Source organism: Mus caroli, unplaced genomic scaffold (assembly GCF_978045245.1).
Source record: "Mus caroli unplaced genomic scaffold, Mus_caroli_1 scaffold_16, whole genome shotgun sequence".
Lineage (NCBI taxonomy): Eukaryota > Metazoa > Chordata > Mammalia > Rodentia > Muridae > Mus > Mus caroli.
The window spans coordinates 81,328-90,706 of NW_028227271.1; positions in this window are offsets into that span (position 1 = coordinate 81,328).

Genomic DNA, 9,379 nt, shown 5'->3' on the forward strand with positions numbered 1-9,379 from the left:
CCAGGAACACCTTTCTATAGCCTTATTTACTCTTAATTTTTTAAAATAAAGATAAATTTGATTGTACTTCTGCACAGAGATTCAGTAATCCTGATGCATCTCAGAAGGGAACTGTTATGTGGAAGGACGTGTTGGATGGCCAATGGCATGGGCCAGATCCAGTGTTGGTGTGGGCGAGAGGGTCTGTTTGTGTGTTTCCCCAGGACCACCGCCAACCGTTGTGGGTACCTGAATGACTAGCTCGAGTGCTGAAGGATGACCAGAGGTGTGATGATGATTCTCCTGGAAATACTGATGATGGTGACAGGGTGCAGGAGTGAGGAGCTACAATGGGACAGCATGTCGGTGTTTCTGAAGCCGCTATCCTTGACCCATTCTGCTCAAGTGTTTCCTCATTTCTTTACCTCCAATACATCTTTACAGCTACCCTTTTTACCTGATGATGAAGGAGTGGCACTGGTGTCTGAATCTCTCCAGCTTGCCCTGCGAGGGGTATTATGCTTTCAGCTTATTGTAAATATTTCTCAAGATAGTGTGTGTATGCATTTGTATAATCAGACTGTTGCATGGTTTGATAGACCTTTTAATAGTTCAACCTGAGCTAATGTTACTGGGATCAGAGGAACTTGGCCTGCGAGCATACCCAAGGGCAATGGTAGCATTCTACCCCAACCACGCTGAGCCCCGTCTTGCAGAGGCGTATGAGACTCTTTGCCTCCGTGGACTGGATGTCAATCCTGGAAGGCTGCTTGGGTGGTGAAAAGGTATTTTACCTTTTCTTCATACATCAGTACCACGCATAATCAAACGTTTGCAGGCTATAATTGGACATATCAAAACCCAGCACAGCGAGGGGCTAATAATCCTTTTAATGTATGGTTGTTATGTGGGGTAAATGGAAGCTGTACTGATTTGTCATCTCTAAGTATACTGATGGGAGGGGCCTGGGGAAATGCTAGTTTTTATTGGAACGGGTCTGATTTGTTTGAAAATTCTGTGAGTGTTTTGGCTTCGAGAAAAAAAAAAAGCCTTTTGTGCCTACACCTGTGTGTGTTTGTCCCCCTTTTGTGTTTTTAGTATATAATGGTAGTTATGATAATGAGCTTATTAATCATAGTAGTGATAATTGCTTTTATAGTATGTATTGGAATGCATCTGTATTTTCCTTGGCTGTGGTAATCCGTATGCCTAGATTTGTACCCTGGCCAGTGCAAGCTCCATCTGTGATGACACTGTTTAGACCTAAAAGAGATTTTGAGATTACCGCTGCCATAGTCACAGCAATATCGCACCTCAAGGAATGGGCTGGCATAGGAGGGCTGGCAATCATCTGTGTTGCCACAGAAGTAATGGCCCTGTGGTGCATTTGTTGTATGGAAAAGAGGCATACCCATGCGCAGGCACTGTTGATTCAGGCTTTTGCAGCCTTAGAGCTGGGACAATCTCCTCAAGTGTGGCTTGGCATGCTAGAGAAGTAGTCAATGATGGGTAAAACTCCCTGGAGGTGTTACCAACCTAAGACAGGGACCAGAGCACTGATGTTTGACGGGTAAAAAGCATTATCGCAGGGGGCAACCTAAGACAGGCATTCTCTGCCAAAATAATAAATAAGGGGGAGATGTGAGGAGCGGGTGTGGCTGAGCCCCAAGATGGCACCCGGGACGGCTGCCAGGTCTTATGACCTGCACCTGACTTCCTTATTACCTCAGAATTAGCCACATCCCAGCCGCCTGCACTGCACGGACGCAATGCCTCATCAGCTCTCCTGAGGTGTCGTCACTTGCTGTAAACCAATGGACTGCCATTACGTGACTAGGGTGATTGGGAAGAGTCAGTAGGGTATTTAAGGCACTCCTCAGGGTTGTTCGGGGGATTCCTGTTCCTGCATTGCAATGCTAAGTGTTCCTGAATAAACCTGCTTGAAGAAGGACAACGTGGTGTTGTGTCTTTCCTGCTGGTCGGGGTGGATGAGACAACCAGCTGGGTAAGATCACCAATCCCTTTCTTCCTGTATTAGACTGCCAAGCATATTCTGGGATGATGAGAGTTAGCCTCTAGGGACTAACTCAGGTTAATTCCAGCTGAATGTTGCTGTATCTTTCAACTAAGGTGTGTGGTGCCTTCAGCAATAAGGTCTTATTACCTGTTCTGTTGGAAATGACAAGGGCTTGTGCTGGTTTGAGGGCTTCTTGAGTCTGTGTGCTGAATATCTTATAAAGGAGTATCTCACACCTGCCACTGAGATTTTTGTTTAATAAACAATGACTTCGCTCTTCCGGTCAGAAAAGCACTGGGGTAGCTAGGGCGCAGGGTCGGCTGACACTCGCCAGCTACCCACAACACCCGCCACAGGATCTTAAGACTTCTGGTGAGTGGAACACAGCTTCTGCTCCAATCCAATTGCACATGGGACCTGAGACTGCATTAGTTAGGGAAGCAGAAACCGGCCTGAGTAGGGCCACAGGCCTCATCCGGCCGGACCAGAACCAGGGTAGCTAGAGCGCAGGGCTGACACCCGCCAGCTACCCACGACCCCCGCCACAGGATTTTGAGACTGCTGGTGAGTGGAACACAGCTTCTGCTCCAGTCCAATCACGCGGGACCTGAGACTGCTCTGGTTGGGGAGGCAGAAATCCGGCCTACGTAGGGCCACAAGCCTCTTCCGGTCAGAAAAGCACCGGGGTAGCTAGGGCGCAGGGTCGGCTGACACTCGCCAGCTACCCACAACACCTGCCACAGGATCTTAAGACTTCTGGTGAGTGGAACACAGCTTCTGCTCCAAACCAATTGCGCGCGGGACCTGAGACTGCATTAGTTAGGGAAGCAGAAACCGGCTTGAGTAGGGCCACAGGCCTCATCCGGCCGGACCAGCACCGGGGTAGCTAGAGCGTAGGGTCGGCTGACACCCGCCAGCTACCCACGACCCCCGCCACAGGATTTTGAGACTGCTGGTGAGTGGAACACAGCTTCTGCTCCAGTCCAATCACGCGGGACCTGAGACTGCTCTGGTTGGGGAGGCAGAAATCTGGCCTACATAGGGCCACAAGCCTCTTCCGGTCAGAAAAGCACTGGGGTAGCTAGGGCGCAGGATCGGCTGACACTCGCCAGCTACCCACAACACCCGCCACAGGATCTTAAGACTTCTGGAGAGTGGAAGACAGCTTCTGCTCCAATCCAATTGCGCGTGGGACCTGAGACTGCATAAGTTAGGGAAGCAGAAAACTGGCCTGAGTAGGACCACAGGCCTCTTCCGGCTGGACCAGCACCGGGGTACCGCCAGCTACCCACGACCCCCGCCACAGGAATTTGAGACTGCTGGTGAGTGGAACACAGCTTCTGCTCCAATCTTTAAACAGTGACAACGACAACAACTAACCCCAGAGATTACCAGATGGCGAAAGGTAAATGTAATAATCTTACTAACAGAAACCAAGACCACTCACCATCATCAGAACCCAGCACTCCCACTTCGCCCAGTCCAGGGCACCCCAACACACCGGAAAAGCTAGACACGGATCTAAAAGCATATCTCCTGATGATGGTAGAGGACTTCAAGAAGGACTTTAATAACACACTTAAAGAAATACAAAGGAACACTGGTAAACAGGTAGAAGACAGTAAAGAGGAAGCACAAAAATCCCTTAAAGAATTGCAGGAGAACACTGCTAAAGAGTTACAAATCCTTAAAGAAAAACAGGATAACATAATCAAACAGGTAGAAGTCCTTAATGAAAAACAGGAAAACACATCCAAACAGATGATGGAAATGAACAAAACCATACTAGACCTAAAAAGGGAAGTAGACACAATAAAGAAATCCCAAAATGAGGCAACACTGGAGATAGAAACCCTAGGAAAGAAATCTGGAACCATAGATACCAGCATCAGCAACAGAATACAAGAGATGGAAGAGAGAATCTCAGGTGCAGAAGATTCCATAGAGAACATCGGCACAACAATCAAGGAAAATGTAAAATGCAAAAAGATCCTAACTCAAAACATCCAAGAAATACAGGACACAATGAGAAGACCAAACCTACGGATAATAGGAGTGGATGAGAATGAAGATTTTCAACTCAAAGGACCAGCAAACATCTTCAACAAAATTATAGAAGAAAACTTCCCAAATCTAAAGAAAGAGATGCCCATGAACATACAAGAAGCCTACAGAACTCCAAATAGACTGGACCAGAAAAGAAATACCTCCCGACACATAATAATCAGAACAACAAATGCTCTAAAGATAGAATACTAAAAGCAGTAAGAGAAAAAGGCCAAGTAACATATAAAGGCAAGCCTATCAGAATTACACCAGATTTTTCACCAGAGACTATGAAAGCCAGAAGATCCTGGACGGATGTTATACAGACACTAAAAGAACACAAATTCCAGCCCAGGCTACTATACCCAGCCAAACTCTCAATTAACATAGATGGAGAAACCAAAGTATTCCACGACAAAACCAAATTCACACATTATCTCTCCACGAATCCAGCCCTTCAAAGGATAATAACAGAAAGAAAAAAAAAACCAATACAAGGACAGGAACCACGCCCTAGAAACAACAAGAAGGTAATCCCTCAACAAACCTAAAAGAAGACAGCCACAAGAACAGAATGCCAACTTTAACAACAAAAATAACAGGAAACAACAATTACTTTTCCTTACTATCTCTTAGTATCTATGGACTCAACTCCCCGATAAAAAGACATAGACTAACAAACTGGCTACACAAACAAGACCCAACATTTTGCTGCTTACAGGAAACTCATCTCAGAGAAAAAGATAGACACTACCTCAGAATGAAAGGCTGGAAAACAATTTTCCAAGCAAATGGTATGAAGAAACAAGCTGGAGTAGCCATTCTAATATCTGATAAGATTGACTTCCAACCCAAAGTCATTAAAAAAGACAGGGAGGGACACTTCATACTCATCAAAGGTAAAATCCTCCAAGAGGAACTATCAATCCTGAATATCTATGCTCCAAATACAAAGGCAGCCACATTCATTAAAGAAACTTTAGTAAATCTCAAAGCACACATTGCACCTCATACAATAATAGTGGGAGACTTCAACATACCACTTTCACCAATGGACAGATCATGGAAACAGAAACTAAACAGGGACACAGAGAAACTAAGAGAAATTATGAATCAAATGGATCTGGCAGATATCAACAGAACATTCTATCCTAAAACAAAAGGATATACCTTCTTCTCAGCACCTCATGGTACCTTCTCCAAAATTGACCACATAATTGGTCACAAAACAGGCCTCAACAGATACAAAAATATTGAAATTGTCCCATGCATCCTATCACATCACCATGGACTAAGGCTGATCTTCAATAACAAAATAAATAATAGAAAGCCAACCTTCACGTGGAAACTGAACAACACTCTTCTCAATGATATCTTGGTCAAGGAAGGAATAAAGAAAGAAATTAAGGACTTTTTAGAGTTCAATGAAAATGAAGCCACAACATACCCAAACTTATGGGACGCAATGAAAGCATTTCTAAGAGGAAAACTCATAGCTCTGAGTGCCTCCAAAAGGAAACTAGAGAGAGCACACATTAGCAGCTTGACAACATATCTAAAAGCACTAGAACAAAAGGAAGCAAATTCACCCAAGAGGAGTAGACGGCAGGAAATAATCAAACTCGGGCGAAATCAACCAAGTGGAAACAAGAAGAACTATTCAAAGAATCAACCAATCAAGGAGCTGGTTCTTTGAGAAAATCAACAAGATAGATAAACCCTTAGCCAGACTCACTAGAGGGCACAGGGAAAGCATCCTAATTAACAAAATCAGAAATGAAAAAGGAGACATAACAACAGATCCTGAAGACATCCAAAACACCATCAGATCCTTCTACCAAAGGCTATACTCAACAAAACTGGAGAACCTGGATGAAATGGAGAAGTTCCTAGACAGATACCAGGTACCAAAGTTGAATCAAGATTAGGTTAATGATCTAAACAGCCCTATATCCCCCAAAGAAATAGAAGCAGTCATTAATAGTCTCCCAACTAAAAAAAGCCCAGGACCAGATGGGTTTAGTGCAGAGTTCTATCAGACCTTCAAAGAAGATCTAATCCCAGTTCTTCACAAACTATTCCACAAAATAGAAACAGAAGGTACTCTACCCAACTCATTCTATGAAGCCACAATTACTCTGATACCTAAACCACAAAAAGACCCAACAAAGATAGAAAACTTCAGACCAATATCCCTTATGAATATTGACCCAAAATCCTCAATAAAGTTCTTGCTAACCGAATCCAAGAACACATCAAAACAATCATCCATCCTGACCAAGTAGGATTCATCCCAGGGATGCAGGGATGGTTCAATATACGGAAATCCATCAACGTAATCCAGTATATAAACAAACTCAAAGACAAAAACCACATGGTCATCTCGTTAGATGCGGAAAAAGCATTTGACAAGATCCAAAACCCATTCATGATAAAAGTCTTGGAAAGATCAGGAATTCAAGGCCCATACCTAAACATGATAAAAGCAATCTACAGCAAACCAGTAGCCAACATCAAAGTAAATGGTGAGAAGCTTGAAGCAATCCCTCTAAAATCAGGGACTAGACAAGGCTGTCCACTTTCTCCATTCCTATTCAACATCGTACTTGAAGTCCTAGCCAGAGCAATTCGACAACAAAAGGAGATCAAAGGGATACAAATTGGAAAAGATGAAGTCAAAATATCACTTTTTGCAGATGATATGATAGTATATATAAGTGACCCTAAAAATTCCACCAGAGAATTCCTAAGCCTGATAAACAGCTTCGGTGAAGTAGCTGGATATAAAATTAACTCAAACAAATCAATGGCCTTTCTCTACACAAAGAATAAACAGGCTGAGAAAGAAATTAGGGAAACAACACCCTTCTCAATAGTCACAAATAATATAAAATATCTTGGCGTGACTCTAACTAAGGAAGTGAAAGATCTGTATGACAAGAACTTCAAGTCTCTGAAGAAAGAAATTATAGAAGATCTCAGAAGATGGAAAGATCTCCCATGCTCATGGATTGGCAGGATCAACATAGTAAAAATGGCTATCTTGCCAAAAGCAATCTACAGATTCAATGCAATCCCCATCAAAATTCCCATTCAATTCTTCAACGAATTAGAAAGGGCAACCGGCAAATTCATCTGGAATAACAGAAAACCTAGGATAGCAAAAACTCTTCTCAAGGATAAAAGAACCTCTGGTGGAATCACCATGCCGGACCTAAAGCTTTACTACAGAGCAATTGTGATAAAAACTGCATGGTACTGGTATAGTGACAGACAAATAGACCAATGGAATAGAATTGAAGACCCAGAAATGAACCCACACACCTACCGTCACTTGATCTTTGACAAGGGAGCTAAAAACATCCAGTGGAAGAAAGACAGCATTTTCAACAAATGGTGCTGGCACAACTGGTTGTTAACATGTAGAAGAATGCGAATCGATCCATTCCTATCTCCTTGTACTAAGGTCAAGTCTAAGTGGATCAAGGAACTTCACATAAAACCAGAGACACTGAAACTTATAGAGGAGAAAGTGGGGAAAAGCCTTGAAGATATGGGCACAGGGGAAAAATTCCTGAATAGAACAGTAATGGCTTGTGCTGTAAGATCGAGAATTGACAAGTGGGACCTCATGAAACTGCAAAGCTTCTGCAAGGCTAAAGACACCATCAATAAGACAAAAAAACCACCAACAGATTGGGAAAGGATCTTCACCTATCCTAAATCAGATAAGGGACTAATATCCAATATATATAAAAAACTCAAGAAGGTGGACTCCAGAAAGTCAAATAACCCCATTAAAAATGGGGCTCAGAACTAAACAAAGAATTCTCACCTGAGGAATACCGAATGGCAGAGAAGCACCTGAAAAAATGCTCAACGTCCTTAATCATCAGGGAAATGCAAATCAAAACAACCCTGAGATTCCACCTCACACCAGTCAGAATGGCTAAGATCAAAAATTCAGGTGACAGCAGATGCTGGTGAGGATGTGGAGAAAGAGGAACACTCCTCCATTGTTGGTGGGATTGCAAGCTTGTACAACCACTCTGGAAATCAGTCTGGCGGTTCCTCAGAAAATTGGACATAGTACTACCGGAGGATCCAGCAATACCTCTCCTGGGCATATATCCAGAAGATGTCCCAACCGGTAAAAAGGACACATGCTCCACTATGTTCATAGCAGCCCTATTTATAATAGCCAGAAGCTGGAAAGAACCCAGATGTCCCTCAACAGAGGAATGGATACAGAAATTATGGTACATTTACACAATGGAGTACTACTCAGCTATTAAAAAGAATGAATTTATGAAATTCCTAGCCAAATGGATGGACCTGGAGGGCATCATCTTGAGTGAAGTAACACAATCACAAAAGAACTCACACAATATGTATTCACTGATAAGTGGATATTAGCCCAAAACTTAGGATACCCAAGATATAAGATACAATTTGCTAAACGCATGAAACTCAAGAGGAATGAAGACCAAAGTGTGGACACTGTGCCCCTTCTTAGAATTGGGAACAAAACACCCAGGGAAGGAGTTACAGAGACAAAGTTCGTAGCTGTGATGAAAGGATGGACCATTTAGAGACTGCTGTATCCAGGGATCCATCCCATAATCAGCTTCTAAACGCTGACACCATTGCATACACTAGCAAGATTTTGCTGAAAGGACCCAAATATAGCTGTCTCTTGTGAGACGATGCCGGGGCCTAGCAAACACAGGAGTGGATGTTCACAGTCAGCGATTGGATGTATCACAGGGCTCCCAATGGAGAAGCTAGAGAAAGTACCCAAGGAGCTAAAGGGATCTGCAACCCTATTGTTGGAACAACATGATGTACTAACCAGAACCCCGGAGCTCTTGTCTCTAGCTGCATATGTATCGAAAGATGGCCTAGTCGGCCATCACTGGAAAGAGAGGCCCATTGGACTTGCAAACTTTATATGCCCCAATATAGGGGAATGCCAAGGCCAAAAGAATGGGAATGGGTGGGTAGGGAAGTGGGGGGCGCTATGGGGGACTTTTGGGATAGCATTGGAAATGTAATTGAGGAAAATATGTAATAAAAATATTAAAAATTTAAAAAAAAGTGGAAAAAAAACAATGACTTCTAGAAGTAATATTATCTTTTATAACTTTTTGTAAATTGGTTATTTATCTGCTGTTTTAATCACAATAGATGAATGGAATCAGACCAGATGTACAGTAACAGAAGAATAGATAATGAAAATGTGGTACATAAGCACAATGGAATTTTACTTAGCTATATATAAAATACAAATATAGATTTTTCTAGGAAATGAATGGAACTGGAAAAATATATTAAGTG